We start from the raw sequence: 27,442 nt of genomic DNA on the forward strand, positions 1-27,442 counted from the left end.
TCCTGTGTTCCTGTTACTGTGTTCCCGTGATCCTACTCCTGTGCTCCCGTTCCTGTGTTCTTGTGATCCTGCTCCTGTGTTTCCGTTCCTGTGTTCCAGTCCGTTCCTGTGTTCCTGTTCCCGTGTGCCTACTCCTGTGTTCCTGCCATGAGTTCCAGTTTTCCTTCCTACGCTGTACTCCCATGTCACCCCGGGCTTGGAATGTGTTCCGCATTGTCACCTTGACTGCCACCGTGGGCTAGTCACACCTGTGGAACTACCTGGTGGTACCCTGCCACAGCAAGACCATCCCGCTTTGCGGCAGGCTCTGGTGAAGACCAGGTGCCATTTAGACTCCGGTCCCAGGTGCTGGCTAGTACCATCTCACACGGTGGTTCAGAGGGTCACCCTGACACCCTTCATACATTGGAAACCTTCGTATGCAAATTATTGCTGAAGCGTCTACCGGTCCTTGCAATTTTGCAAGTAAACATATGAATTCACATACAGTATTTAGGATGGAGGAATCACTTGAAAATGATCAACTAATGACTGATTTTGTACATGCACTCTCCATCGGCTCAAAGCTGGTTTTATCAAAAACTGAAAACAGCTGGATCTCATCAAAGAGAAGGGTTCCATCTGAAGGGGTCATCTTAATCCTCAAAGATTGTCTTCCATCTATAGGTCAAGAAGTATGCTAGAAACCTCACATTAGATGTGCAGTGAATTTTCTTAGAGGAGAGAGAGGAAGTGCTCAGGGAACATCATGAAGGAGGTCCGGTAACACCCCCAGGAGCTGGCTGAAGAGTATCATTTTAAAAGTTCATTTTTTATAAAGGTAAGGCAATGGATAACAACATTACTACAGTCATAATGCCTTGATTTGTGTCATCATGTTGTATCATGCTTCATTTTGATGGTAGATTTCTTTTAAAGTACAACATGCAAAGTATAAAAATGTTTGCCTATCACCACACTAAGCTATTCTACCATTTACTATAATTAGCTATCTGCAGCTGTTTAGCAGATAGCAGAGGTTTTACCTTGCCCCACAAGTTAATCTTCATTTGCCATGCTTTCTGGTTGCCATCAGGAACCGTGTAGTACAGCTTGAGGTGGCAGGAGGCTTGTTGAGGGCTGTAAGACCTGTAATGATATCACATGCTTCAGGTCGTCCAATTCCAAACATGCTGTCCTGCATCATTTGAAAGTCCTTAGTGTTCTGGCAAAGGGCCTTCAGTGATGTCATCACATGGTGACTCATCACATGTTTCAGATGGCCAATTATAAACATTCTGTCCTCTTCTGGCTTCAGTGCCCTAAGCTGATGTCCCAACTGGAAGTGCCCACCCACATCAGGAATAGCTTAATCTGAATCAATTGTTATTTGTACCAGATATATCTCAGGCTAGGAATAAGCCAGAAGCACGATACAGGTATCGTTGGAATTGTTATCAAAGTCTCTCTCCAGCTGTTCTAAAACTATTTCTTGTCAGTAACTTTACAGTTACACTGTAATGATAATATGAAACAGAGCATTTGCACCTTTTCCGTTTTTTCCTGGCAGTCAGACAGGGCCCTCCAGTTAAAGGAATTGTCTGGCCAGTAGCTTTATTCTATTACTGATTCCTTGTTGCTCCCATTCAGCATTTTAAACTTACCAGTCCCCGAGAGTCACTAACTTGATAAAAAAAATGGGCAACGTTTCTAGATCTATGTATATGTAAGTGGCTTGGTGGACGGTATAGGGGTGCTCTGACGTTGCTCTATTATGCTAGGCACATAACATCTAGTAGTGCCGCAAAGTGACATTCACTAAGAGAGCTGCAGGCTCTGATCCTCCAATGAAGTATTTAGCATAGTAGAAAAAATGGATCTTGGTGGTGCTGTGTCCTTCACCAGGTTCCTTACGTGCATAGAAACTATATTACTTATTGGAATCCAATAGCCATTTTGTTCTCCTTTACTAACTTGATATATAAATGTGAATTAGCAGTGAAGGACTGACTATGGCAAGTCATCCACTTGCTGATCAGTTACAAGAAAATACAGAAAGATGACCAGAAAGAAATTTAATAGAAGAATTAGGCCCCTTTCATACTTGTATTTTTGACATGTGAGTTCTGCGCATGCTTTTGCACATTGCACTCTTACCCATTGGGGCACCTTTACTTACCTGGTCCCTGCGAGATCCCCAAGGTGGTTTGTCCGCCAGAATGCCCATCTGATTCATGAAGATCGTGCGCCCGAGTTCCTGCATCTGCCGCTTCCCCGCTCAGGTTCGCCGGAGTTCACCATCTTCCTCCTGGTGTATGTAAGTGCTTGGCTTGCAACACAATTTTCAATGTTGCCCCTCTACGGCGCAGAGGTGCAGGGAATGTATGAGGAGGGCTCACGGGCTGAGTCCTCTTCATACAAGGGTGGGGACTGTTGCATATTGCAGCAAACCCCCACCGCTAATAACCGCGGTCGGTGCTTGCACCGATCGCGGCTATTAACCCTTTCAAAAAGACGGCGTGGGCGTCGGTTGCCATGGTAGCCTTGGGTCTTCGTTTGACCCGAGGCTATCTGGCTTCTGCAGATTCGTTACAATGAGCCAGTGGCAAAAATGCCATATATTGCAATACAGAAGTATTGCAGTATATGGTAGGAACAATCTGACCATCTAGGGTTAATGTACCCTAGATGGTCTAAGAAATAGTAAAAAAAAAAAAGAAAAAAAAAAGTTTCAAAAATAAAAAAAAATTATAAAATATAAAAAATTCAAATCACTCCCCTTTCGCTAGAACTGATATAAAACATAATAAATAGTAAAAATCACAAACATATTAGGTATCGCCGCATCCCAAAATGCCAGATCTATCAAAATATAAAAACGGTTACGGCCAGCGGTGACCTCCGAGACAGGAAATGGCGCCCAAATGTCCGAAATGCGGCTTTTACACCTTTTTACATCACATAAAAAATGGAATAAAAAATGATCAAAATGTCCTCAAAATTGTAGCAATGCAAACGTTTGCTCATTTTGCAAAAAATTACACCTCACACAGCTCCGTGCGCCAAAGTATGAAAAAGTTATTAGCTTCAGAACATTTTTTTTTCTTTTCTGTACACATTCGTTTAATTTTTGAAAATGTATTAAAACACAATAAAACCTATATAAATTTGGTATCACCGCGATCGCACCGAACCAAAGAATAAAGCTGAAGTGTTATTTTGAGTGTACAGTCAAAGTCGTAAAAACTGAGCCCACAAGAACGTGATGTGCGGTTTTTTTAACATTTTTCCCCCGATTTCTATTGTGTGAAAGCCGGCGCTGATATGCCAAAATTCTATTGCGTAAGACGCAATCCCCGGAAACTGCGGAAAACCCAACAGAAATGCGTCCGTGGGCCCTTAGTAAATGAGCCCCATTGTATTCAATTGGTTTTGTCAGATTTGCATATGAATATATATTGGATATCATTTTCATGTGTTTTGGGCCGTTTTCCCCAACAATTTGCAATTTGCATTTCAAGTCTATCACAAAATTCTAACCTCAGGAACATGACCCATCATTTTGAAGTACTTGGAAAATGTGTATATCCACCTACCGACCTGACCCGGAATCGAAGTCATCTCTGGATATTTGAGTTTTAGTGAGTATACAGCAACAGGCGTGTGCCTAACCTGCAGATGACCCTTCTCTTTGACCTCATATGATGATCTCTCCCAGATTTCTAAGTCTAGTAATGAGTTCGGGAGTCTGCCAGGCAGATCCTGATGTGCTTTATGTGATAATGCATGTTTACAAGTTTCTGCTTACTTGCAGAGGAAAAATGCAAATTTCTAAGACTTCCAGAATGCGATCTCATGCAGAGAAAACAAAATGAAAGGAAGGAAGGCTGAAGAATATGCCTGATAAAAATGTGCAGTATTATTACATCAATATTTTCAACCCATTAACGCTCCATCATAGGCAGACACACAGCACTAAAGCTTTGCAATCCCTTCATTTTACTGATAATGGTCCAATTGGGCCAGACCCGATTGGTTCCTTTCATCCCAAATTATAATGCTTGGGGGAGGTGTAGAGTGTATTTAACCCATGAATTAGTTTCCTTCAATATAATATGAACTTTATACAGTATAGATGTGATTTTGTACTAGAAAAAATGTAGTCACAGTATTTTTCTTTTTGGTATTTATTAGAGATGAGCGAACACTAAAATGCTCGGGTACTCGTTATTCGAGACAAACTTTTCCCGATGCTCGAGTGCTCGTCTCGAATAACGAACCCCATTGAAGTCAATGGGAGACTCGAGCATTTTTCAAGGGGACCAAGGCTCTGCACAGGGAAGCTTGGCCAAACACCTGGGAACCTCAGAAAAGGATGGAAACACCACGGAAATGGACAGGAAACAGCAGGGGCAGCATGCATGGATGCCTCTGAGGCTGCTTAATCGCACCATTATGCCAAAATTATGGGCAACAGCATGGCCATGACAGAGTGACAGAATGAAGCTAGATAGCATCTAAAACATCCAATAGTTGACCCTGACACTATAGGGGACGGCATGCAGAGGCAGCGGCAGCAGGCTAGAGAGTGGCATGGCGACATACCCTAATTGGACTCAGGCTTCAAACCAATGGGTGTCAGAGAGGAACCAAAGGAGGTGAGCAAGAAGCGCTCAAATAATATCGGTACATGATAAAAGTTTGCCAGTATATTTTGTGGATTACACAGCAGGGTGGCGACAAAGTTAACATGGAAGCCATGAAAACAACCCAAAATTCTGCCTGACACAGCTCGTTTGATAAGGGGACCATGTATGCTTACAGTTCATGCCAGTCGCTGCACTGGCTGCCAGTCTCCTTTCGAATACAGTTTAAAATAATAATAACCCTCATCCATAAAGCTCTGTATAATGCTGCACCCCCCTACCTCTCCTCTCTTATCTCAGTCTATCGCCCAACCCGTGCTCTTAGATCCGCCAGTGATCTTAGATTAACCTCTACCCTAGTGCGGACCTCCCACTCGCGTCTCCAAGACTTCTCTAGAGCTGCATCAATTCTATGGAATGCTCTGCCCCGGACTATCAGACTAATACCTAACCTCCAAAGTTTCAAACGTGCTCTTAAAACCCATTTCTTTAGGCAAGCCTATAACACTCATTAACTGCATGAAGTTTTAACTCTTCTACTAACCCGTCCTGTGTCGTCCTCCCATCTGTTATCCAGCAACCAACAGGCACCAGACTTCTCTGCAGTCCCATTCACCCTGGACCTGGTATATAAGATGACGGCTGAGTGGTTCAAGCGACAGCAATTCCATTTATTATATTTTTTTCTATTCCCTAAGAAGAATGGCTTGACCATTAAATATTCTTTTACCTCGTGTTACCCCATCATCTTCATAAACCGTAAGCTCTGGCGAGCAGGGACCTCACTCCTGTTGTTCCATACAAATGTTGTGCTCTGTTACATTACATTTGTATTTGTTTCCTATGATTTGTAAAGCGCTACAGAATATGATGACGCTATATAAATAAAGATTATTATTATTATTATTATGGAGGCAGTGAACTAGTAGTAGATTAAAGGTGCTGCAACTATGTTAGTTGGATCTTGGGATGGAGCTGGCGCTCTGCAGCCAGGCGAGCTTTCGCCAATCCAAGCCCCTGTCTCTAGGCTACTCCCCAAACAGCACTTCTAAGAACCTTTTGTATAAGATCAAGTGTAGTAGCGTTCTTATAAGTTTAGGATATGGCGGGTGAGGGGAATGTAAACAGATGCGCAAGAAGCGCTGAAATAATATCCCTAAATGGTAAAAGTTTGCAAGTATATTTTGTGGATTACACAGCAGGGTGGCGACAAAGTTAACAACTTTGATGTGGAATGCCCTGTAATAGCTCTTGGGCGGTGTGCCTTTTATCGCCTAGGCTCAGCAGTTTCAGCACCGCCTGCTGTCGCTTAGCGACGGCACTGCTGCTGTGCCTAGAGCTACCGACTGATGGCGCCATGCCCACGGATGGTAATTCGGAGGAGGAGGAGGTGGAGGAGGGGTGGGAGGAGGTATAGTAGGCCTTTGAGACCTGGACCGAGGTAGGCCCCGCAATTCTCTGCGTCGGCAGTATATGACCAGCCCCAGGGTCAGACTCGGTCCCAGCCTGCACCAAGTTAAGTGTAGTAGCGTTCTTATAAGTTTGGGATATGGCGGGTGAGGGGAATGTAAACAGATGCGCAAGAAGCGCATGATGCGCATGGAGCTGGCGCTCCGCTGCCAGGCGAGCTTTCGCCAATCCAAGCCCCTGTCTCTAGGCTACTCCCCAAACAGCACTTCTAAGAACCTTTTGTATAAGATCAAGTGTAGTAGCGTTCTTATAAGTTTAGGATATGCCGGGTGAGGGGAATGTAAACAGATGCGCAAGAAGCGCTGAAATAATATCCCTAAATGGTAAAAGTTTGCCAGTATATTTTGTGGATAACACAGCAGGGTGGCGACAAAGTTAACAACTTTGATGTGGAATCCATGAAAACAACCCAAATTTCTGCCTGACACACCTCGTTTGATAAAGGGACGATGTATGGAGGCAGCTATATGGACGACTTTTGGAGGTAGCAATGGAGACAACGTGTGGAGGCTGCTATGGAGACAATTTAATTTGGATAGTGCCTGTATGTGGCAGTCCCAAACATTTTTCAAACCAGAGGAGCAGGTAGGTGGCCCTCCAGTAAAATGGAATAGATTGAGTGCCTGTATGTGGCAGTCCCAAAAATGTTTCAAACCAGAGGAGCAGGTAGGTGGCCCTGCAGTAAAATGGAATAGATTGAGTGCCTGTATGTGGCAGTCCCAAAAATTTTTCAAACCAGAGGAGCAGGTAGGTGGCCCTCCAGTAAAATGGAATAGATTGAGTGCCTGTATGTGGCAGTCCCAAACATTTTTCAAACCAGAGGAGAAGGTAGGTGGCCCTCCAGTAAAATGGAATAGATTGAGTGCCTGTATGTGGCAGTCCCAAAAATGTTTCAAACCAGAGGAGCAGGTAGGTGGCCCTGCAGTAAAATGGAATAGATTGAGTGCCTGTATGTGGCAGTCCCAAACATTTTTCAAACCAGAGGAGCAGGTAGGTGGCCCTCCAGTAAAATGGAATAGATTGAGTGCCTGTATGTGGCAGTCCCAAAAATGTTTCAAACCAGAGGAGCAGGTAGGTGGCCCTGCAGTAAAATGGAATAGATTGAGTGCCTGTATGTGGCAGTCCCAAACATTTTTCAAACCAGAGGAGCAGGTAGGTGGCCCTGCAGTAAAATGGAATAGATTGAGTGCCTGTATGTGGCAGTCCCAAACATTTTTCAAACCAGAGGAGCAGGTAGGTGGCCCTCCAGTAAAATGGAATAGATTGAGTGCCTGTATGTGGCAGTCCCAAACATTTTTCAAACCAGAGGAGCAGGTAGGTGGCCCTCCAGTAAAATGGAATAGATTGAGTGCCTGTATGTGGCAGTCCCAAAAATTTTTTAAAACAGAGGACCGGGTAGGTGGCCCTCCAGAAAAATGGAATAGATTGAGTGCCTGTATTTGGCACTCACAAAAATTGTTTCAAACAGAGGACCGGGTAGGTGGCCCTCCAGAAAAATTAAATGCATGAAGTACTATAGCAAGAGCCAGTGGGCCCTGTCAAAAAATAGCCATTTTCCTCTGCTTTACTGTACAAAGAGGAGGAGAAGGAGGAAAATGAGGAGGAGGAGGAGTGGATCAATTATTCAGGTTGAGCTTCCTTCACCTGGTGAAGATTGGAAATTCTGAGAAATCCAGCCTTTATTCATTTTAATAAGCGTCAGCCTGTCAGCGCTGTCAGTCGACAGGCGTGTACGCTTATCGGTGATGATGCCACCAGCTGCACTGAAAACCCGCTCGGACAAGACGCTAGCGGCAGGGCAGGCAAGAACCTCCAAGGCGTACAGCGCCAGTTCGTGCCACATGTCCAGCTTTGAAACCCAGTAGTTGTAGGGAGCTGTGTGATCATTTAGGACGATGGTATGGTCAGCTACGTACTCCCTCACCATCTTTCTGTAAAGATCAGCCCTACTCTGCCGAGACTGGGGACAGGTGACAGTGTCTTGCTGGGGTGACATAAAGCTGGCAAAAGCCTTGTAAAGCGTACCCTTGCCAGTGCTGGACAAGCTGCCTGCTCGCCTACTCTCCCTCGCTACTTGTCCCGCAGAACTACGCACTCTGCCGCTAGCGCTGTCAGAAGGGAAATACTGTTTCAGCTTGTGCACCAGGGCCTGCTGGTATTCATGCATTCTCACACTCCTTTCCTCTGCAGGGATGAGAGTGGGAAGATTTTGCTTGTACCGTGGGTCCAGGAGAGTGAACACCCAGTAATCGGTGCTGGAATAAATTCTTTGAACGCGAGGGTCACGGGATAGGCAGCCTAGCATGAAATCTGCCATATGCGCCAGAGTACCAACGCGTAAGAATTCACTCCCCTCACTGGCCTGACTGTCCATTTCCTCCTCCTCCAACTCCTCCAACTCCTCTTCTTCTGCCCATACACGCTGAACAGTGAAGGACTCAACAATGGTCCCCTCTTGTGTCTCGCCAACATTCTCCTCCTCTTCCTCCTCATCCTCCTCCACCTCCACCTCCTCCGATATGCGCTGAGAAACAGACCTGAGGGTGCTTTGGCTATCAACAAGGGAATATTCTTCCCCTGTCTCTTGTGACGAGCGCAAAGCTTCCGACTTCATGCTGACCAGAGAGTTTTTCAACAGGCCAAGCAGCGGGATGGTGAGGCTGATGATGGCGGCATCGCCACTGACCATCTGTGTTGACTCCTCAAAGTTACTCAGCACCTGACAGATATCAGACATCCACGTCCACTCCTCATTGTAGACTTGAGGAAGCTGACTGACCTGACTACCAGTTCTGGTGGAAGTTGACATCTGGCAGTCTACAATCGCTCTGCGCTGCTGGTAAACTCTGGATAACATGGTCAGTGTTGAATTCCACCTCGTGGGCACGTCGCACAACAGTCGGTGAGCGGGCAGTTGGAGGCGGCGCTGCGCTGCCCTGAGAGTGGCAGCATCTGGGCTGGACTTCCTGAAATGCGCACAGATGCGGCGCACCTTCGTGAGCAAATCAGACAGATTGGGGTATGTCTTGAGGAAACGCTGAACTATCAGATTTAACACATGGGCCAGGCATGGCACATGTGTCAGTCTGCCGAGTTGCAGAGCCGCCACCAGGTTACGGCCGTTGTCACACACAACCATTGCCGGCTTGAGGTTCAGCGGTGCCAGCCACAGATCAGTCTGCGCCGTGATGCCCTGTAATAGCTCTTGGGCGGTGTGCCTTTTGTCGCCTAGGCTCAGCAGTTTGAGCACCGCCTGCTGTCGCTTAGCGACGGCACTGCTGCTGTGCCTAGAGCTACCGACTGATGGCGCCGTGCCCACGGATGGTAGTTCGGAGGAGGAGGTGGAGGAGGGGTGGGAGGAGGAGGAGGCATAGTAGGCCTGAAACACCTGGACCGAGGTAGGCCCCGCAATCCTCGGCGTCGGCAGTATATGAGCAGCCCCAGGGTCAGACTCGGTCCCAGCCTCCACCAAGTTAACCCAATGTGCCGTCAGCGATATATAGTGGCCCTGCCCGGCAGCACTCGTCCACGTGTCCGTGGTCAGGTGGACCTTGTCAGAAACGGCGTTGGTCAGGGCACGGATGATGTTGTCTGACACGTGCTGGTGCAGGGCTGGGACGGCACATCGGGAAAAGTAGTGGCGGCTGGGGACCGAATACCGAGGGGCGGCCGCCGCCATGAGGTTGCGAAAGGCCTCGGTCTCTACTAGCCTATAGGGCAGCATCTCCAGGCTAAGCAATCTGGAGATGTGCACATTAAGGGCTTGGGCGTGCGGGTGGGTTGCACTATATTTGCGTTTCCGCTCCAGCGTCTGGGGTATGGAGAGCTGAACGCTGGTGGATGCTGTGGAGGATCGTGGAGGCGACGATGGGGTTTTTGTGGCCGGGTCCTGGGCAGGGGGCTGACTAGCAGCTGACACAGGGGAAGGAGCAGTGGTGTGCACGGCCGGAGGTGAACGGGCTTGTTGCCACTGAGTGGGGTGTTTAGCATTCATATGCCTGCGCATACTGGTGGTAGTTAAGCTAGTAGTGGTGGAACCCCTGCTGAGCCTGGTTTGGCAAATGTTGCACACCACAGTCCGTCGGTCATCCGGTGTTTCCTTAAAGAACCTCCAGACTTCTGAAGATCTAGCCCTCGCCGCAAGAGCCCTCGCCACGGGAGTTTCACTAGTTGACACATTTGGCGCTGATGCACCAGCTCTGGCCCTGCCTCTCCGTCTGGCCCCACCACTGCCTCTTCCAACCTGTTCTGGTCGAGGACTCTCCTCCGTCTCAGAAGCACTGTGTTCACCCGGCCTCTCAACCCAGCTTGGGTCTGTCACCTCATCATCCTCCGAGCCCTCAGTCTGCTCCCCCCTCGGACTTCCTGCCCTGACAACAACTTCCCCACTGTCGGACAACCGTGTCTCCTCATCGTCGGACACCTCTTTACACACTTCCACTACGTCAAGAAGGTCATCATCACCCACAGACTGTGACTGGTGGAAAACCTGGGCATCGGAAAATTGCTCAGCAGCAACCGGACAAGTGGTTTGTGACTGTGGGAAGGGTCCAGAAAACAGTTCCTCAGAGTATGCCGGTTCAAATGCCAAATTTTCCTGGGAGGGGGCAGACTGGGGGGGAGGAGGCTGAGGTGCAGGAGCTGGAGGAGTGGCGATTTCGGTGACATGGGTGGACTGCGTGGAAGACTGACTGGTGGTGGACAAATTGCTCGAAGCATTGTCAGCAATCCACGACATCACCTGTTCGCACTGTTCTGGCCTCAACAGTGCTCTACCACGAGTCCCAGTAACTTCAGACATGAACCTAGGGAGTGTAGCTCTGCGGCGTTCCCCTGCTCCCTCATCAGCAGGTGGTGTCTCACCCCGCCCAGGACCACGGCCTCTGACCCCTGCAGTAGTTGGACGCCCACGTCCCCGCCCTCGTCCTCTACCCCTAGCCCTCGGGTTAAACATTTTTAAAATGAGAGTTATAACTTTTTTTTTTTTTTAACTTTTTTTGGGTTTTTTTTGTGTTTTTTGTTTTTTTTTGTGTTTTTTGTTTTTTTTTGTGTTTTTTGTTTTTTTTTGAGTTTTTAAAACCAAACAATGCTATCCTATTGCTATGGCTATTTTCTAGCCAAGTATCAAAGCACACTACTATGCCAGATGAGATGACACTGAGTTAGTGCCTAATTGAAATCCAACCCCTACTAAATTTTCCCACTTCGGTCTTTGCTATGGATATGTGCGTCACTAAGCGCAGAACACAGCAGTCGCAAGTCTCACTACAAATTGCTCAGAATTGGCTAGTACATGCACTGCAGAAAGTACAGCCACCAGCAGATCAACCAGAAATCAAATATATAGAACGCTACTGTAGGCGTAAGTAAGCTCTTTGTATTCTCCTATGGCTATTTTCTAGCCAAGTATCAAAGCACACTACTATGCCAGATGAGATGACACTGAGTTAGTGCCTAATTGAAATCCAACCCCTACTAAATTTTCCCACTTCGGTCTTTGCTATGGATATGTGCGTCACTAAGCGCAGAACACAGCGGTCGCAAGTCTCACTACAAATTGCTCAGAATTGGCTAGTACATGCACTGCAGAAAGTACAGCCACCAGCAGATCAACCAGAAATCAAATATATAGAACGCTACTGTAGGCGTAAGTAAGCTCTTTGTATTCTCCTATGGCTATTTTCTAGCCAAGTATCAAAGCACACTACTATGCCAGATGAGATGACACTGAGTTAGTGCCTAATTGAAATCCAACCCCTACTAAATTTTCCCACTTCGGTCTTTGCTATGGATATGTGCGTCACTAAGCGCAGAACACAGCGGTCGCAAGTCTCACTACAAATTGCTCAGAATTGGCAAGTACATGCACTGCAGAAAGTACAGCCACCAGCAGATCAACCAGAAATCAAATATATAGAACGCTACTGTAGGCGTAAGTAAGCTCTTTGTATTCTCCTATGGCTATTTTCTAGCCAAGTATCAAAGCACACTACTATGCCAGATGAGATGACACTGAGTTAGTGCCTAATTGAAATCCAACCCCTACTAAATTTTCCCACTTCGGTCTTTGCTATGGATATGTGCGTCACTAAGCGCAGAACACAGCGGTCGCAAGTCTCACTACAAATTGCTCAGAATTGGCTAGTACATGCACTGCAGAAAGTACAGCCACCAGCAGATCAACCAGAAATCAAATATATAGAACGCTACTGTAGGCGTAAGTAAGCTCTTTGTATTCTCCTATGGCTATTTTCTAGCCAAGTATCAAAGCACACTACTATGCCAGATGAGATGACACTGAGTTAGTGCCTAATTGAAATCCAACCCCTACTAAATTTTCCCACTTCGGTCTTTGCTATGGATATGTGTGCCACTAAGAGCTAAACACAACGGTAGCAAGTCCCCCTGCTAATTCCTCACAAAATGGTACTAGATGCAAATTAAAATAAAAAAAGTAGAACGTTATTGTAGCCCTAAGAAGGGCTGTTGGGTTCTTTGAGAATCACTCCTGCCTAACAGTAAGCTAATAGAACACCCTAACGCTTTCCCTGACCAGCAGCAGCTCTCTCCCTAGCGGCATCCAGACACAGAATGATCCGAGCAGCGCGGGCAGCGGCTAGTCTATCCCAGGGTCACCTGATCTGGCCAGCCAACCACTGCTATCGACGTGTAAGGGTACCACGTCATGCTGGGTGGAGTGCAGAGTCTCCTGGCTTGTGATTGGCTCTGTTTCTGGCCGCCAAAAAGCAAAACGGCGGGAGCTGCCATTTTCTCGAGCGGGCGAAGTATTCGTCCGAGCAACGAGCAGTTTCGAGTACCCTAATGCTCGACCGAGCATCAAGCTCGGACGAGCATGTTCGCTCATCTCTAGTATTTATGCATCAAATCTCTACATGTTCTCCATTTTCCTCACTTCTAACTACTTCACACATTTTTTCTCCCAGGAAGAATAAACACACAAGAGTAGCTTAACAAAATAACTGGCAGAGACGTACAGCCCCAAGGATAGTTTTATAATGACCTAATTGAGATTTGTGAGAAAAACACTTCTCATTTTAACCTTTGCCAGCCTATTATACCAGCATACAGTATGCTACATCAAAATATACTCCTCCTAATGAAAAAAATCATAGTTACCTGACGGTTATTTACTGTGTAGGTGACAACTTCTTTCAGAGTGTATAAGCTTGGACAATGTCCCAGCACAAAAAAGGGAGGTCTTGTCTGCTCAGGGGTTATGTAGCTTTAAATGATGGTCATTCAGAGAAATTGAGGTCAAAGTTAGGTTGTACCGTATATTATTTCTGTAGGAGCAGATGTTGCCATTATGTAGAAGTTAGTAGGGCACATTTACTTACCTGGTCCTGCGGAGTTAACGAAAGTGCATTGCCTGACGATAATGCACTGTGCTGCAATTCACTAAGATCGTGCGCCGGATATCCTGCATGTGTCGCTTCCCTGCTCAGGTCCCTGCTCAGAGTTCACCCTCTTCTTCATGGTGCATGTAAGTTCATTGTCTTGTGACACAATTTAGAAGTTAAATCCCACGCTCAGTCCGAATCAGTCGGAACGTCCGGCGGCCTTCCCCCCAATTTCTGTCGCATGAAAGCCAGTGCAGCCAGGACACAACCCGATCCCGTGCGACACAATCCCAGTGCTAACCCCAGTTAAATACCTGTCATATCTACGCAAATCCCGATAACCGTGAACAGTCTGACGAAAGTGTGATCCATGACCCTTAGTAAATAAGCCCCAGTGTGTACATGTGTAATAAATGGGCAAATCAACTGGGGCCATTGTTTTCAGGCAACCTCTTAAAAGGAACACTCCAGTGAAAGCTGATTCATTGTAAAATGCAGGGTGCAGGTCCTGAAGGGAGGAGCAGGACTCATTTGGGCTCATTTATTAAGGGTTGCGCTGCTCATTTCACACATGCCATCCTTTTCTGGTGCAGCTGCGATGGCTTCCATGCGGCACAATTAAGGGGGAGTGACGCCGGCCGATCTGACTGATTCGGACTGAGCGCAGGATTTAACTTTCAAATTGTGTCGCAATACAATGCACTTACATGCACCACTAAAAACATGGTGAACATGTCGGACCTGAGCAGGGAAGTGACACATACACGGTATCGGGCGCACAACTTTAGTGAATCGCGGCACAGTGCATTATCGTCGGACATTGCACTTTCTGTGAACTCCAGCAGCCGGGTAAGTAAGTGTGCCCCATTGTCATTGTATTCCTAGAACCTTGCTAGAACCTGGAGTCCTGCTCTTCCCTTCTGGTCCTGCACAAGGTATAATTCAATAAATCAGCTGTGACTGCAGTGTTCTTTTAAAGAGGTTGCCTCAAATCAATGGATCATTTGACGTTTCTTTAATACAGATAAACACATTAAACAAAATGTTCCTTTAGATTGAGTTCATCTGACTTTGAACAAAATCCAGCATACAATCTTCAGCACTTGTAAAGAACTAAGAAAGAACCTTCACTGTTGCACGACTAGTCCATTAACATATCTGATGGCAAGAAAGCACTTAAATGTGCCATTGTATAGAAGCATTATCAAAAGTGTCATTGTAGTATATATATATTCTATATTTATATGCTTTCATGTCGGAATTTGTTATGCAATGTGAACCATGGCATTTGCATTAAAGGATAAAAATCTTGTTAAAATTAAAATGTTTTGGATTTTACAACAAAAAATTTACAATTCTTCCATAATGTAGATTTAAGGAGAACTGTACCATCTCTGCTATCTCCATGTCCACCTAAAGATACGAGAGATCATTCTGATGCAGCCAGAAGACTTCTACATTACATCATTACTGCATGACAGAAGTATGTTTAATTATCTAATCAGCAGTGGCTAAGACTTTTATATGTGCTCCCCTCTGTGTAGATTCTGTGTGGTACAGTCCATGCAATTGCATCATCCAGTAAAAACAGATCGAGACCCCCTGAGTCAACAGAAAGACATGGAAATTCACAGGGGGCTTACTATGGGATCATGTGATCCAACTGATGAGAGGCTATTTATTGTGAAAAAAAAAAATTCTAAATGAGGTTCTATTTAACACAAACACTTGCATATAAACTACAAAAAACTAAAATATTATAAGACAATGAGACATTGAAAGTGCATTGTCCAAGGATAATGCACTGTGCCGCGATTCACTAAGATCGTCCGCCCGATATCCTGCATGTGTCGCTTCCCCGCTCAGGTCCGACGGAGTTCACCTTCCTGGTGCATGTAAGTGCATTGTCTTGCGACACAATTTGAAAGTTAAATCCTGCACTCAGTCAGAATCCGTCGGATTGTCCCCAATTTGTGTCGCATGAAAGCCAGCGCAGTTGTGCCAAAATCCGATTGAGTGCAACACAATCCCAGCGCAAATCCCTGTTAAATACCTGTCCAAGCCGTGCAAACCCCAAAAAGGTGCAAAGTCCGACGAAAGTGCGATCCATGGCCCTTAGTAAATGAGCCCCAGTGTCTCATTTAATTCTGGTATTGTAACACAAAAAAGGTGAAAAGAGAAAGGAGGAGAAACGGGTGAACGATATGTTCCCCGCGTAGGTAGAATGCTCACAGAATTTCAACAGGTAGGTTGGATGTGTAGACCTTCAGCCTCCCGACATAGAGGCAACGGTAATATCATCCTTCATTGGTTTAGACAATATACAAAGAAGAGAAATTTGTTTACTTGCCTATAAAACATAAATCTATTTCATATAGTGAACCATCAAGAACGAGGCTGATAGGACACTTCGGTTTTTAACACTGAATGTAGCAATTTCAATGATCACTGAGACAAATCCTTCCATTTCTAGTGCTCTTCGGAGTTTTAGCTTCTAATTATTATCTATGAAACTAATGACAGCTTTATAATTACAAAAAGAAAAAAAAATTCAACAATTTACCTGCAGATTCCAAGAATGACAAATCTGCCAAATGACTAAAGATTACACAGCCCTCGTGAGACATTTTGGTTTCCTTGGAAACACTTAAAAGTTTCAAACATTTGAATAAATTCATACTTTTCCAAATTTCGGAAAGGCGTCGCTTGTCTCCATTAGGAGTGTTAGTCGCATTGTAATCCTGGGAGAGTATTTTGGCCATAGGTCATGTGATTTCGATAAGACGAGGTGGTATTCGGACTATGTGACTTCATTTCGGATGTCGGCCGAGTAGATTTAATAGTATGCTCAATAAATTAATTCACACCACGCAGTAAAGGCAGCGAGATAACTTTCTCAGCAGAAAAAGAGCGGAAGTTTTATTTTCTCTTTATCACCGAGTTTTACTGCGGATCTCTCAATACTTTCAAACTGGAACTCACCCAACCACACCAATAAAATGTCCATAAAGTAAGGAAACCTATCATGAGAGCCGTTCTTCCTGAATTCTGTGTCAGCTGTCTGCAGTTTGTGGCTATCCTACACCAACAGGCTTTAATGTGATAAAAAGCAACTGCACATTAATCTTAGTCTGATAAATGTTGGCTTTTCATTTGGAAATAGTAATATGGTACTGTATATACACAGTGTAGATGGATCTTGCTTCATGCCCTAGCTTTGCATAGCTATGATAATGGACTGTGTAAAATGGAAAACGTTAGGATATCATTCGGACTATAATTTTCCCAAAGTGTTAATCCTCTTAAAGAAGTATATTTTGAAGTTTTATGAGTTTTTATTTTATTTTTATTTTTCGAATGCTACTGTTTGGAAAAGACTAACAGATATTAAAACAATGGACAAATGCGGACAGTGAGCCCTAAAGCTAGACCCACCCAGCTGAAACCCAGGCGGAAGGTGACAACTGGTCGACATTCCTTTCCTGCGCCAAAGTGAAAACAGAGACAAAACAGTACAAAACAAAGACAGACGAATGGTTGTACAAATGGTAGGTCAAAGCAAAGAAGACGATACAGGATCAAGAGACAAACTGATGACAAACAAGGGAGAGAAGATTAAAAAGACAGAAGTCCAGAAAACACTAGCAAGCTCCAAACACCAATAGGAAGTGGGCTGACCCAGTGAGATATGAGACTGCCCCCCTTACATCCAGACTAACTGGTCAGGGAAGAATGTGAATGGAAAAGGCATCTGTCCATTACAGCTAGCTTAACCGTCTTGAGCCCAGAACAAAGTCAGCAGGAGACAAACTGCTGTTTTGTAAATCAATTAATACAGCCAGGAGTAAACCAAGGCAGTGTTCAGACACTACAGGACACACTGCAAACAAAGTAAAAAATTACAGTCAGAAGCACATCTTCTGTATTTTACATACAGAGGATGCTGCTGAAGCTGTAATGGGCACAGATGTTATATACCCCACAGGAGCCGGGCAGGTGTAGGCAAAATTCCATCTCCCTGCATCTCTGTATCCAGACATCAGCGGGACTCTGTTCTGGGAAGGATTGGCCACCAAAATGTGGGAAGTAGGGGACAACAGGGTAAATCAGTTTATTCATTTATTTATTTATTTTTGGTTTTTGTCTAGCTCAGTGAATTTTTCATAATCTCCCTAAAAAACCCATAACCACCCCCACAGGTTTTTTGGACTGATCAATATACATGAGGGTATCAGAATAAAAAGACTGTATTAGTCTTCCATTTACACATACGAAGTTTTATTTTGGGTGACAAAAGAGCGCATTTATGACAAGGCTTAGAAATTTTGTGACATTGAATATTTTGAGATATACGGTAGTCATGATGGGTTTTTCCAACTATGAGAATGTTTCTCCAAGTACAAGATGGAGAATTAGTGTTTGATCTCTCAGTGGGACCCCTCTAGCAATGATAATAATGAGGGGCACAATTTAGGGGCTTAAAATGACAGCTATTTGCTGCAGTCCTATAGATGTCAAAAGATTACAGGTCAAACACAAAAAACTTTTCAAATGGGCAAGTCCTATTTGTGGTCACACAAGAGGAATTAATTATCGGTAAGCAAATTTCGGTAAGCAAATTATCAGTAAGAAACTAAATGCTGTTTCCTTTTAAATTTTCAGCTGAATATTTTACCAAACTTTCCCTACATATGAGATGTACAAACTGGGGCTTGCACAATATTCAATAATATAATTTGGGATGGTATCGGAGCAGTTGTCCACTTATTGTGCTTGAATGTAAATATGGACAGGATCAGACTGAGCTATCAAAGTACAGGAGGATCTTCTGGTCAGCCATGGCTATGGGAGCAAAGGTCAAGCTGAGGATAATTCTATTTAAAGCAAATATTGGATCCAGAGGTGTCTGAAAGTTATATATGGTTTAAAGGAAAACTATCATCAGCAGTAACTTTTTTATCTTTTCAGCAGTGAGGCAAATTACTGCGCATGTGTGAGCACAACTCAATAGCATTCACTTCACTTCAGAGGTTAAAGGGGCGTGGTGTAGCTTTAGTCCCCGATGCTCGGACAGGCTACTACACGGCCCAGTAGCTGCTGAAGTTAATCTGTATAAAGGATAGATAAAATTTTTTGTAATAGTATATAGTTATAGTTATAGTAAAAATGTAGGTAAAGGCAGTGTAGGGCTTAGAAAACAGAAAGGTATCTACCAGTTTTATAAAGATTTTGCTTTAGGAAGAGAGAGGATATGATGCTACAGACCATCACCAGTAGTCTTTATAATGTGACAAGCTATATAGTTAGGTATCATCCTCTAGTTAGATTTCCTGTAGTCATGCATATGTTATTCCTGGCAGGATCAATACCTGGATACTGACAATGCGGCCCTTTCATTTTTATCAAAGACGTGAAATCCAGGAAAAACATCCATGAATAACTAGCCAGACATGAAAACTTTAAATAAAAATATAACAAGGTAATAGTGCAGCCCGAGGCAAATCTCTAAACAGAAGTTCTGAACAGCAAACTGAAAATGTGCTCGTAGGTGTGCAAGATGCCAGCGTGTAGTAAAAGCTTGCGAATCAGACTCCATTTGCGATCATTGTGAATGTATGAGGATTGTTCTGTCATGCATGATGTAGTCTGTATAAATCGCCATCACTATGGTTATTATACTTCATTATTTCCTCATCCAGCTCTTAATCCTTAACAATAAATATCAAATACCAAGCCATTGACTTAAGGAGTTAAAGGGGTTTCCCAGTGGAAACATATTGATAAGTCAACACAATGAAATCAGTGGGGCCGTGACATCTGACACCAGCATCAATCAGGTGTTTGCTGTTTAGTGGATATGACCCTTTAGTATGAATAGGTCACATCCAAGGGGATTAAAGTTTAATTGTTTTCCCTGATCCACAGGATATGGGTTAACAATCAGATTGGTGCTGGTCTGAATATTGTGACACCCAGCAATCATGTGTACAAGAGGGTAAGGATATGGTAGGTAGTATCCTACATTACTACGTGGGTGATTGCTGTCCTACATTACTAAGGGGGTACTGACCTCCATTACTAAGGGGGTACTGTTCTACATTTCAAAGTGGGATGTTGTACTACATGTCTAATGGGGGTACTCAATTACTCACTCTCCTTTCCTGTCTCTCTGTATCTCAGTCACTCTCTCTGCCTATATCTCACTCTCTGTACCTTTCTCTCACTCACTCTCCCTGCCTGTATTTTTGTCTCTCAGTCACTCCCCCTGCCTGTCTTTCACTTCCCCTGCCTGTCTCCCACTCTCCCTGCCTTTCTCTTACTCTCCCTGCCTGTCTGTCTTTCACTCCCCCTGCCTGTCTCTCATTCTTGGTACAACCTTTTTAAGGCTGAAAACTTCTTTAAAGCGGAAAATATTAAAGCACTGCTGAAAAGTGAGATCCAAAGCGTCAACTTTATGTTTAGATGCAATAATTTATAATCTGCTGGTTTCTGTCCTGTAAGCAAGAGGGACCGAAGCTGAGGTGTGAGATTACATAGAAGCTCTATGGAGAGGGTTGGGTGAGAAGTGAGTCACAGCACCTAAGTTTCCACCAACCATAACAGAGACAACAGAAATCCATGTACACAGGCTGCAAAGTGAAGAGCTTCTAGAAAGTGAAGAAGAGTATAAGTCACATAATCACCAGAGACAATATTACTCCTCATCTACACAAACTATAAAAGTGAAAGGTGGGGTACAACTTAATGAGACAAGGTACTCTGAATAGCTTCCACAACATGTGGGATCCATGGATCAAAGTTTCCAACACTACAGGCCTTTTCCACCCTATAACTCCAGATGACTGCAATAAAACTGTTATATATCGTATCTTTTCTGTTATAATAAGCTGAATATATGTCAAAAAATGAGTTTATGGGACACATTTACTTACCCATCCGACTGAGTTCACAGAAATTGCATTGTTCAATGACAATGCACTGTGTCCTGATTCACTAAGATTGTGCATCCAATATCGTGCATGTGTCGCTTCCCTGCTCATGGCCGATGGAGTTCACCTTCTTCTTCGTGGTGCATGTTATTGCATTGGATTGTGACACAATCTGAAAGTTAAATCTCACGCTGAGTTCAAATCAGCTGGATCGTCCGACAGTACGCCCCCCTATTTGTGATGCATGGATGTCAGCGCAGCTGTGCCAAAAAAACATCTGTGCGAAACAAGCCCAGCGCAGACGAACAGTCCAACAAAAGTGGGATCCGTGACCCTTAGTAAATGAGCCCCTATATGTAGAGCTGTCATGTGAACAATTCTGTTTAATGACTTGAATGACTTAATAAAAATATTTGAAGTTAAAACATACATCTGTAGCTTAATCCATTATACTGTACTTCATACTAGCAAAAGAAATGATCTATTTACTTAACCGTTAATTTATTCCCAATGTGAATTATGTAAGCCCTAAGTTAGCTCCCATAATGTTTTGTTCCAAGAATACAGGAAACCTGTCGAATTCTGAATATAGACATTTTTTTATTTGGATGGTAAAAAAAAATTAAAAAGCACAACATTTCCATTTTGTGAAAAGAAGAAAGTGCATTTTCACTTTGATTTTCTATTTGGTTGACTGTGGCACAGTTTTCAGAGCTGCTGTTAATTGCCTTCTATAGTTATCATTTTTCCAATTTAATGTTTTAATTTTCTTAGTTAAAGAATGGAGATTATGTACTGGAAGAACAGTATAAACAACCAGAGCAACTTAATGCAATGCAATAGAAGAATAAAGTATATAGTACAATAACGTATAGTACAATAAAACAAAAACCATTAAAGAAGTATTCAATAGAATTATAAACAATACAATACTCAACTAAGAGAAGTACTCTATTCTACTATACTAAGAGAAGTACACTACTATACTATACTAATCCCATTACTATACTCTACAGAACTACAGTCATGGCCATAAGTTTTGAGAATGACACAAATATTATATTTTCACATTATCTTTTGCCCTCTGGTTTTTATGTGTGTTAATGCAACAAGTCAATATTTGCAGTGTTGTCCCTTCTTCAGGACCTCTGCAATTCTCCCTGGCAGCTCTCAATCAACTTCTGGACCAAATCCTCACTGATAGCCAGCCATTCTTGCATTTTGTCACAATTTGTTTGTTTTTGTTTGTCCACCCGTCTCTTGATGATTGGCCACAAGTTCTCAATGGGATTAAAATCTGGGGAGTTTCCAGGCCAAGGACCCCAAATCTCTATGTTTTGTCCCCTGAGCCATTTAGTTATCACCTTTGCTTTATTGCAAAGTGCTCCATCATGCTGAAAAAGGCAGTGCTCATCACCAAACTGCTCTTGGACGGTTGGGAGAAGTTGCTCTTGGAGGACATTCTGGTACCATTCTTTGTGTTTTTAGGCAAGACTGTGAGAGAGCCGATTCCCTTGTCTGAGAAGCCGCCCCACACATGAATGGTTGCAGGAGGCTTTACAGTTGGCATGAGACAAAACTGGTGGTATCACTCACCTTGTCTTATCCGAACAAGCTGTTTTCCAGATGGTCCAAACAATCGGAAAGGAGATTCATCAGAGAAAATGAGTTTACCCCAGTCCTCAGTAGTCCTCTCCCTGTACCTTTTGCAGAATATCAGTCTGTCCCTGTTGTTTTTTTTTACTGGAGAGAAGTGGCTTCTTTGCTGCCCTCCTGGACACCAGGCCTTGCTCCAAGAGTCTTCACCTCAGAGTGCGTGCAGATGCACTCACACCTGCCTGCTGCCATTCCTGAGCAAGCTCTGCACTGCTGGTAGCCTCATCCCGAAGCTGAAACACTTTTAAGAGACGGTCCTGGTGCTTGCTGGTCCTTCTTGGGCGCCCTGAAGCCTTCTTGCCAACAATGGAACCTCTCTCCTTGAATTTCTTGATGATGCGATAGATTGTTGACTGAGGTGCAATCTTTCTAGCTGTGATACCCTTCCCTGTTAGGCCAGTTTTCTGCAGTGCAATGATGACTGCACGTGTTTCTTTAGAGATAACCATGGTTAACAGAAGAGAAACAATGATGCCAAGCACCAGCCTCCTTTTAAAGTGTACAGTGGTGTGATTCTTACTTAATCATGACAGATTGATCCCCCCAGATTGAGGTCCCTGTCCTCATCAGCACCCACACCTGTGTTACTGGAGCAATCACTGAAAAGATGTTAGCTGCTCCTTTTAAGGCAGGCCTGCAATGAAGTTGAAATGTGTTTTGGGGGAAAAAGTTCATTTTTCAGGCAGATATTGACTTTGCAATTAATTGCTGTTAAGCTGATCAATCTTTATAACATTCTGGAGTATATGCAAATTGCCATTATAAAACCTGATGCAGTAGACTTAACAACTAAACTAAAAATTAACATTTGTATCATTCTCAAAACTTATGGCCATGACTGTATAGAGAGAAGCTCATTGTATCCTATACACTACTATAATAAGAGAAGCCCAATACTATACTAAGAAAAGCCCATTGTATACTATACAGTACTATACTAAGAGAAGCTCAGTACTATACTAAGAGAAGCACACTACTATGCTATACAGTACTATACTAAGAGAAGTCCGCTACTATACTATACGAAAAGAAGCAGCACTACTTTACTATACAGTAATATACTAAGATAAGCTCATTGTATACCATACATTACTATACCATAAACACTACTATAATATACAGTAGTAAACTAATAGTAGCACAGTACTATACAAAGTACAAGTCTATTGTATACTATACAGTAATATACTAAGATAAGCTCATTGTATACCATACATTACTATACCATAAACACTACTATAATATACAGTACTAAACTAATAGAAGCACAGTACTATACAAAGTACAAGTCTATAGTATACTATACAGTACTATACTAAGAAAAGTCCACTACTATACTAAGAGAAGCAGCCTATTATACTGTACAGTAATATACTAAGATAAGTTCATTGTATATTATACAGTACTATAGTAAGAGAAGCCCACTACTGTATTATACTAAGAAATGCACACTATTATACTGTACAGTACAAGCCTATTGTATAGTGTACAGTATAGCGCCATCTTGAAGATGCGAGCCACCTGCTAAGCTCTGGACCTTGGAAGGTGAGATAAAAACTAAAAAATACCGGAAAAATGGCAAAGAATCTACAATAAGACTAACACAGTAGTTGCTATTAGATTTTTGAAAAAGTAACTGGCAATCCCTTTAAACCTGCACAGAAAATTTTTAGTATGTCTTAACATGTTTTTAGTATGACCTAACATGTCATAGCTAGTGTACAGCAGATATTCCACTAGATTGCGTCTTGTATCAGTATAGCTCCATCAATATTTCAGCGTTGTCGCCATCATAAGATGTTTTTACATTTACATATAGGTTTTCCGAAACATGTTTTACAACATATTGCCATGCTATGTGCACTATAGATCATTCATTTTAATGTCATTGTTGTGTTTGATGTGTTTGATAGATATAATTTTGTTTGATGGTAACTTTTGGATTCATCTTGAAACACACCGCCTATGGGGGAAGGGTTCGACCGGGGGTTTGTATATCAACCATTGCCACATTTATAGGTGCACACTCCCTCCGGGTGAGTAGGCTATGACTGAGGGCACACAACGGGGCACATTTACTAAGGGTCCGAACGCCGCACTTTCGTCGGGTTTCGCGATTATTTCCATTTTGCACCAAATTGCGACAGGTTTTTGTCGCTTGCGATCGGATTGTGGCGCACCGGCGCCGGCTTGCATGCAACAGAAATTGGGGCATGGCTGTCGGACAACGGATTCAGACAAACCGCTGAATTTAAAAATGGAATTGTGTCACAAGATCAGCACTCACATGCACCAGGAAGAAGCAGGTGAACTCCGGCGTAGAAGCGACAGATGCAGGAACTCGGGCGCACAATTTTAGTGAATCGTGACAGACCTGATTCCTTGTCGGACAACGCACCGCTGGATCACGACAGGAGCAGGTAAGTAAATCTGCCCCAATTTGCTTAAAGGATATCTATCACTAGGATGAAGGATTGTGCACCAAGCACACTGACATACTGGTGGGTGCCCCCTCTGACAGCATCTGCTCTTCTTTTAGCTTCATATTGCCTTGTTTTTATAAAAAAAAAAATGCTTTTTAAAATTATGACAATGAGGCTTGAAGGTGCTCTGGGCTCATAGGTGTTAATGGTGCCTGGAGCCCCTCAGGCTCGTTTGCATAATTTTAAAAGCCTTATTTTCTTAAAAACGGAAGAATAAGAAACAAAGAAAATCTTGCCAGAAGAGACAAGGAACTGCATGTCAGTGTGCTTGGTTTACAGTCCTTGATCCTGGTGGTAGATGTCTTTAAGTCACCCAAAATTATGAATGGCAATACCAACCTGTTCGTTTTGATATAAATAAATCAAGAATTTTTAATTGTGGTGCTAGGATCTTTCTCTGTTTTGTCAAGCACCATGTCCTAGCTAGCCACACATTGCACAAATTGGTCATTTTTAGGGTAGTTCAATACATTTTTGCGATGATAAATTATGTAAAACATTGATCCGCTTTGACTATGGAGACAGAGTGTTCGGCAGGGAAGGTTTTCTTGGCTCCTTAACATATGTTCTTGCACCCTTGGGGCTGTTTATTTGGAATGTTATTACTATTTGCGGTGGTAAGTCTGACTTGCATGTAGTGTAAGATTATTAGGATTGTTATCATAGCTCTGGGAAAAGGATGGCTTTGCTGAAAAATGTGCATTGCCAGGCACAGAAAATGAGCTCTAGGAATAGTCGTTTTTTTTTTCTTCCTGTTGTTTTAGCTGAAAATAATGCCATTTTTTTAGTACAATGAATTATTCTGGGGAGATTTTGTTGCGGGGATTAGTAATACAGAGGAGTCCAGAATTGATTAAGACTGATTGACGCTAGGTAACTGAGTGAACACAAAGACAAGAGCCAAAGACAGTTTAATGAGATGGCTCAATCACACGGCGATATCAGACAGACACCGGTGATATATTCTCTTCCAGCGTTTAATGGTGCAACATAAGGAAAGGCAAAAATGGAGACTGTTTTACATGAGACTGCAGAACACACAGAAGGAATAGAAGCAGTTTAATAAACCGGACTCTCAAATCTGGATCGGCCCAATCTATATTTCATAAAGAATAAATAAGTATATGGATAACTCACTCTTCAGCAATGCAGTCATTCCGACACACATAGATTTTCGCATGTTTTATTCCGTATTACCAGTAAGGGGATAACATTCTGGGTCTGACCCCTGGGAACCCCAACTCTCCATTCAATGTCATGGGACTGCTAAGGATAGTGGAGTACATTGCACACTATCTCCTGGATTTTCATGCAGAATGAATGGAGTCACTGGATGTATACTCGACTGGTTGCTCCATAAATTCTGGACACCAGGTTGCCAGTCCTTGTGATCAGTGTTGATCACATGTACAAGTACAATCTGCTCAATATCTGCTCTATAACCTGCTCCCTGCAGATAGGACATTATTAACAATCTGCTCAGCTCCACCTGCTCTAAAACATGTTGCTAGCAGATAGGACAGTACATACAATCTGTTTAGCTCCTCTTGCACTATGACATGCTGCCTGCAAATAGGACACTATGTACAATCTGCTCAGCTCATCCTGCTCTATAACATGCTGCCTGAAGATAGGACATTGGGGCTCATTTACTTACCCGGTCCTGACGTGATCCCGCGGCGCATTCTCCGACGAGGATTCGGGTCTTCCGGCGACTCACTAAGGTCCTTGCACCCGATGTCCACCGGGTGTCGCTGCTGCGGCGAGGTCCACCGGAGTTCACCATCCTATTCCTTGTGCAGGTAAGCACGTGTCAAGCAACACTTTTTTTAAAAAATCGCGCAATTTTTCTGAATCCGTCAAAAAAACGCCCCCGGTTTTTGACGCATGTAAGCCGGCACCAATGCGACAAAATCCGATCGCGTTCGCCAAAAGCCCGGTAAAATTAGGCGCAAAATGGTAGAATTCGCAAAACCTGGTGGAAAAACGCAATTCGGACCCTTAGTAAATGTGCCCCACTATGTACAATCTGCTCAGCTCCTCCTGCTCTATAACATGCTGCCTGCAGATAGGACACTATGTACAATCTGCTCATGTTCACCTATGAGCCTGTACTTCTAACTTTGCTCAGTTTTACCCTATAAGACTTTTGATAAATCTCTTCTATAATGAATTGGTCTTCTGAGTTGTAATTTCATAGGGGATACAAATATGAACAGAGATGGAGTGCACCAGGTATTTTACTTATACATTCACTATACTATGTTAAGGTGTATTGAAAATAGGAGGATTGCTTTACATTGGAGAACATTTGCTAATTCTTCATAATTCCAGTTTAATTTGTGCAAAATAAAACTCCACAAACCAATATAATTTCATATTTGCCCGAAATAGACCTATTTTAAAAAATGGTCCATTTGGATTGTTGGGTTTCTGGAACCCTCTCTCTTGTTCCTGGCACCCACTCTCCTTTTTCCTTAGGCCCCTTTCCCGTGGTGATTGATGTGGTGCGTAAAAGTTTTTGACCCCTGTTTTTACCCCATCCCCTCGCTCCCATCCTAAAAATATCTCCTATGACTCCTGGTGGTGTTGTGGCGCACATCTGAGTCTCTCGTCCTGGAGGTAATCCATCCATCTCTCCCTCCAATTGGCTGCTCTGTGTTAACGTAAGAGATTCTCTTGAACATTGTCCAAGGCATCTGTTTAACTTTTGTTTCTTTTTTAGTAATTTTTCATTGCGGATTGAGTCACAGCTGTTTATGCCGGAAGGTTTAACAGAGATGGAGGAACTTCAAAAGCAGACGTGACCATCAAGAATCCAGCGGAGGGAATATTGTTCCGAGGCTCAGTGGTTCTTCACAGAATGTTCCTGATGATGTGATAAAAGCTTTGACTGATGTTTAACCTACAAATAATTT

General features: G+C 43.5%; 1 long non-coding RNA gene across 1 annotated transcript; it reads left to right on the forward strand.

Annotated features, from left to right (window-relative positions):
- The first annotated feature begins 1,272 nt into the window (after positions 1 to 1,272).
- Positions 1,273 to 27,442, forward strand: LOC140065650 (uncharacterized). Its single transcript, XR_011848001.1, has 3 exons — positions 1,273 to 1,418; positions 14,828 to 14,939; positions 27,250 to 27,442. It is a non-coding gene; the product is annotated as an uncharacterized lncRNA (long non-coding RNA).

Source organism: Engystomops pustulosus, chromosome 6 (assembly GCF_040894005.1).
Source record: "Engystomops pustulosus chromosome 6, aEngPut4.maternal, whole genome shotgun sequence".
NCBI classification, from domain to species: Eukaryota; Metazoa; Chordata; class Amphibia; order Anura; family Leptodactylidae; genus Engystomops; species Engystomops pustulosus.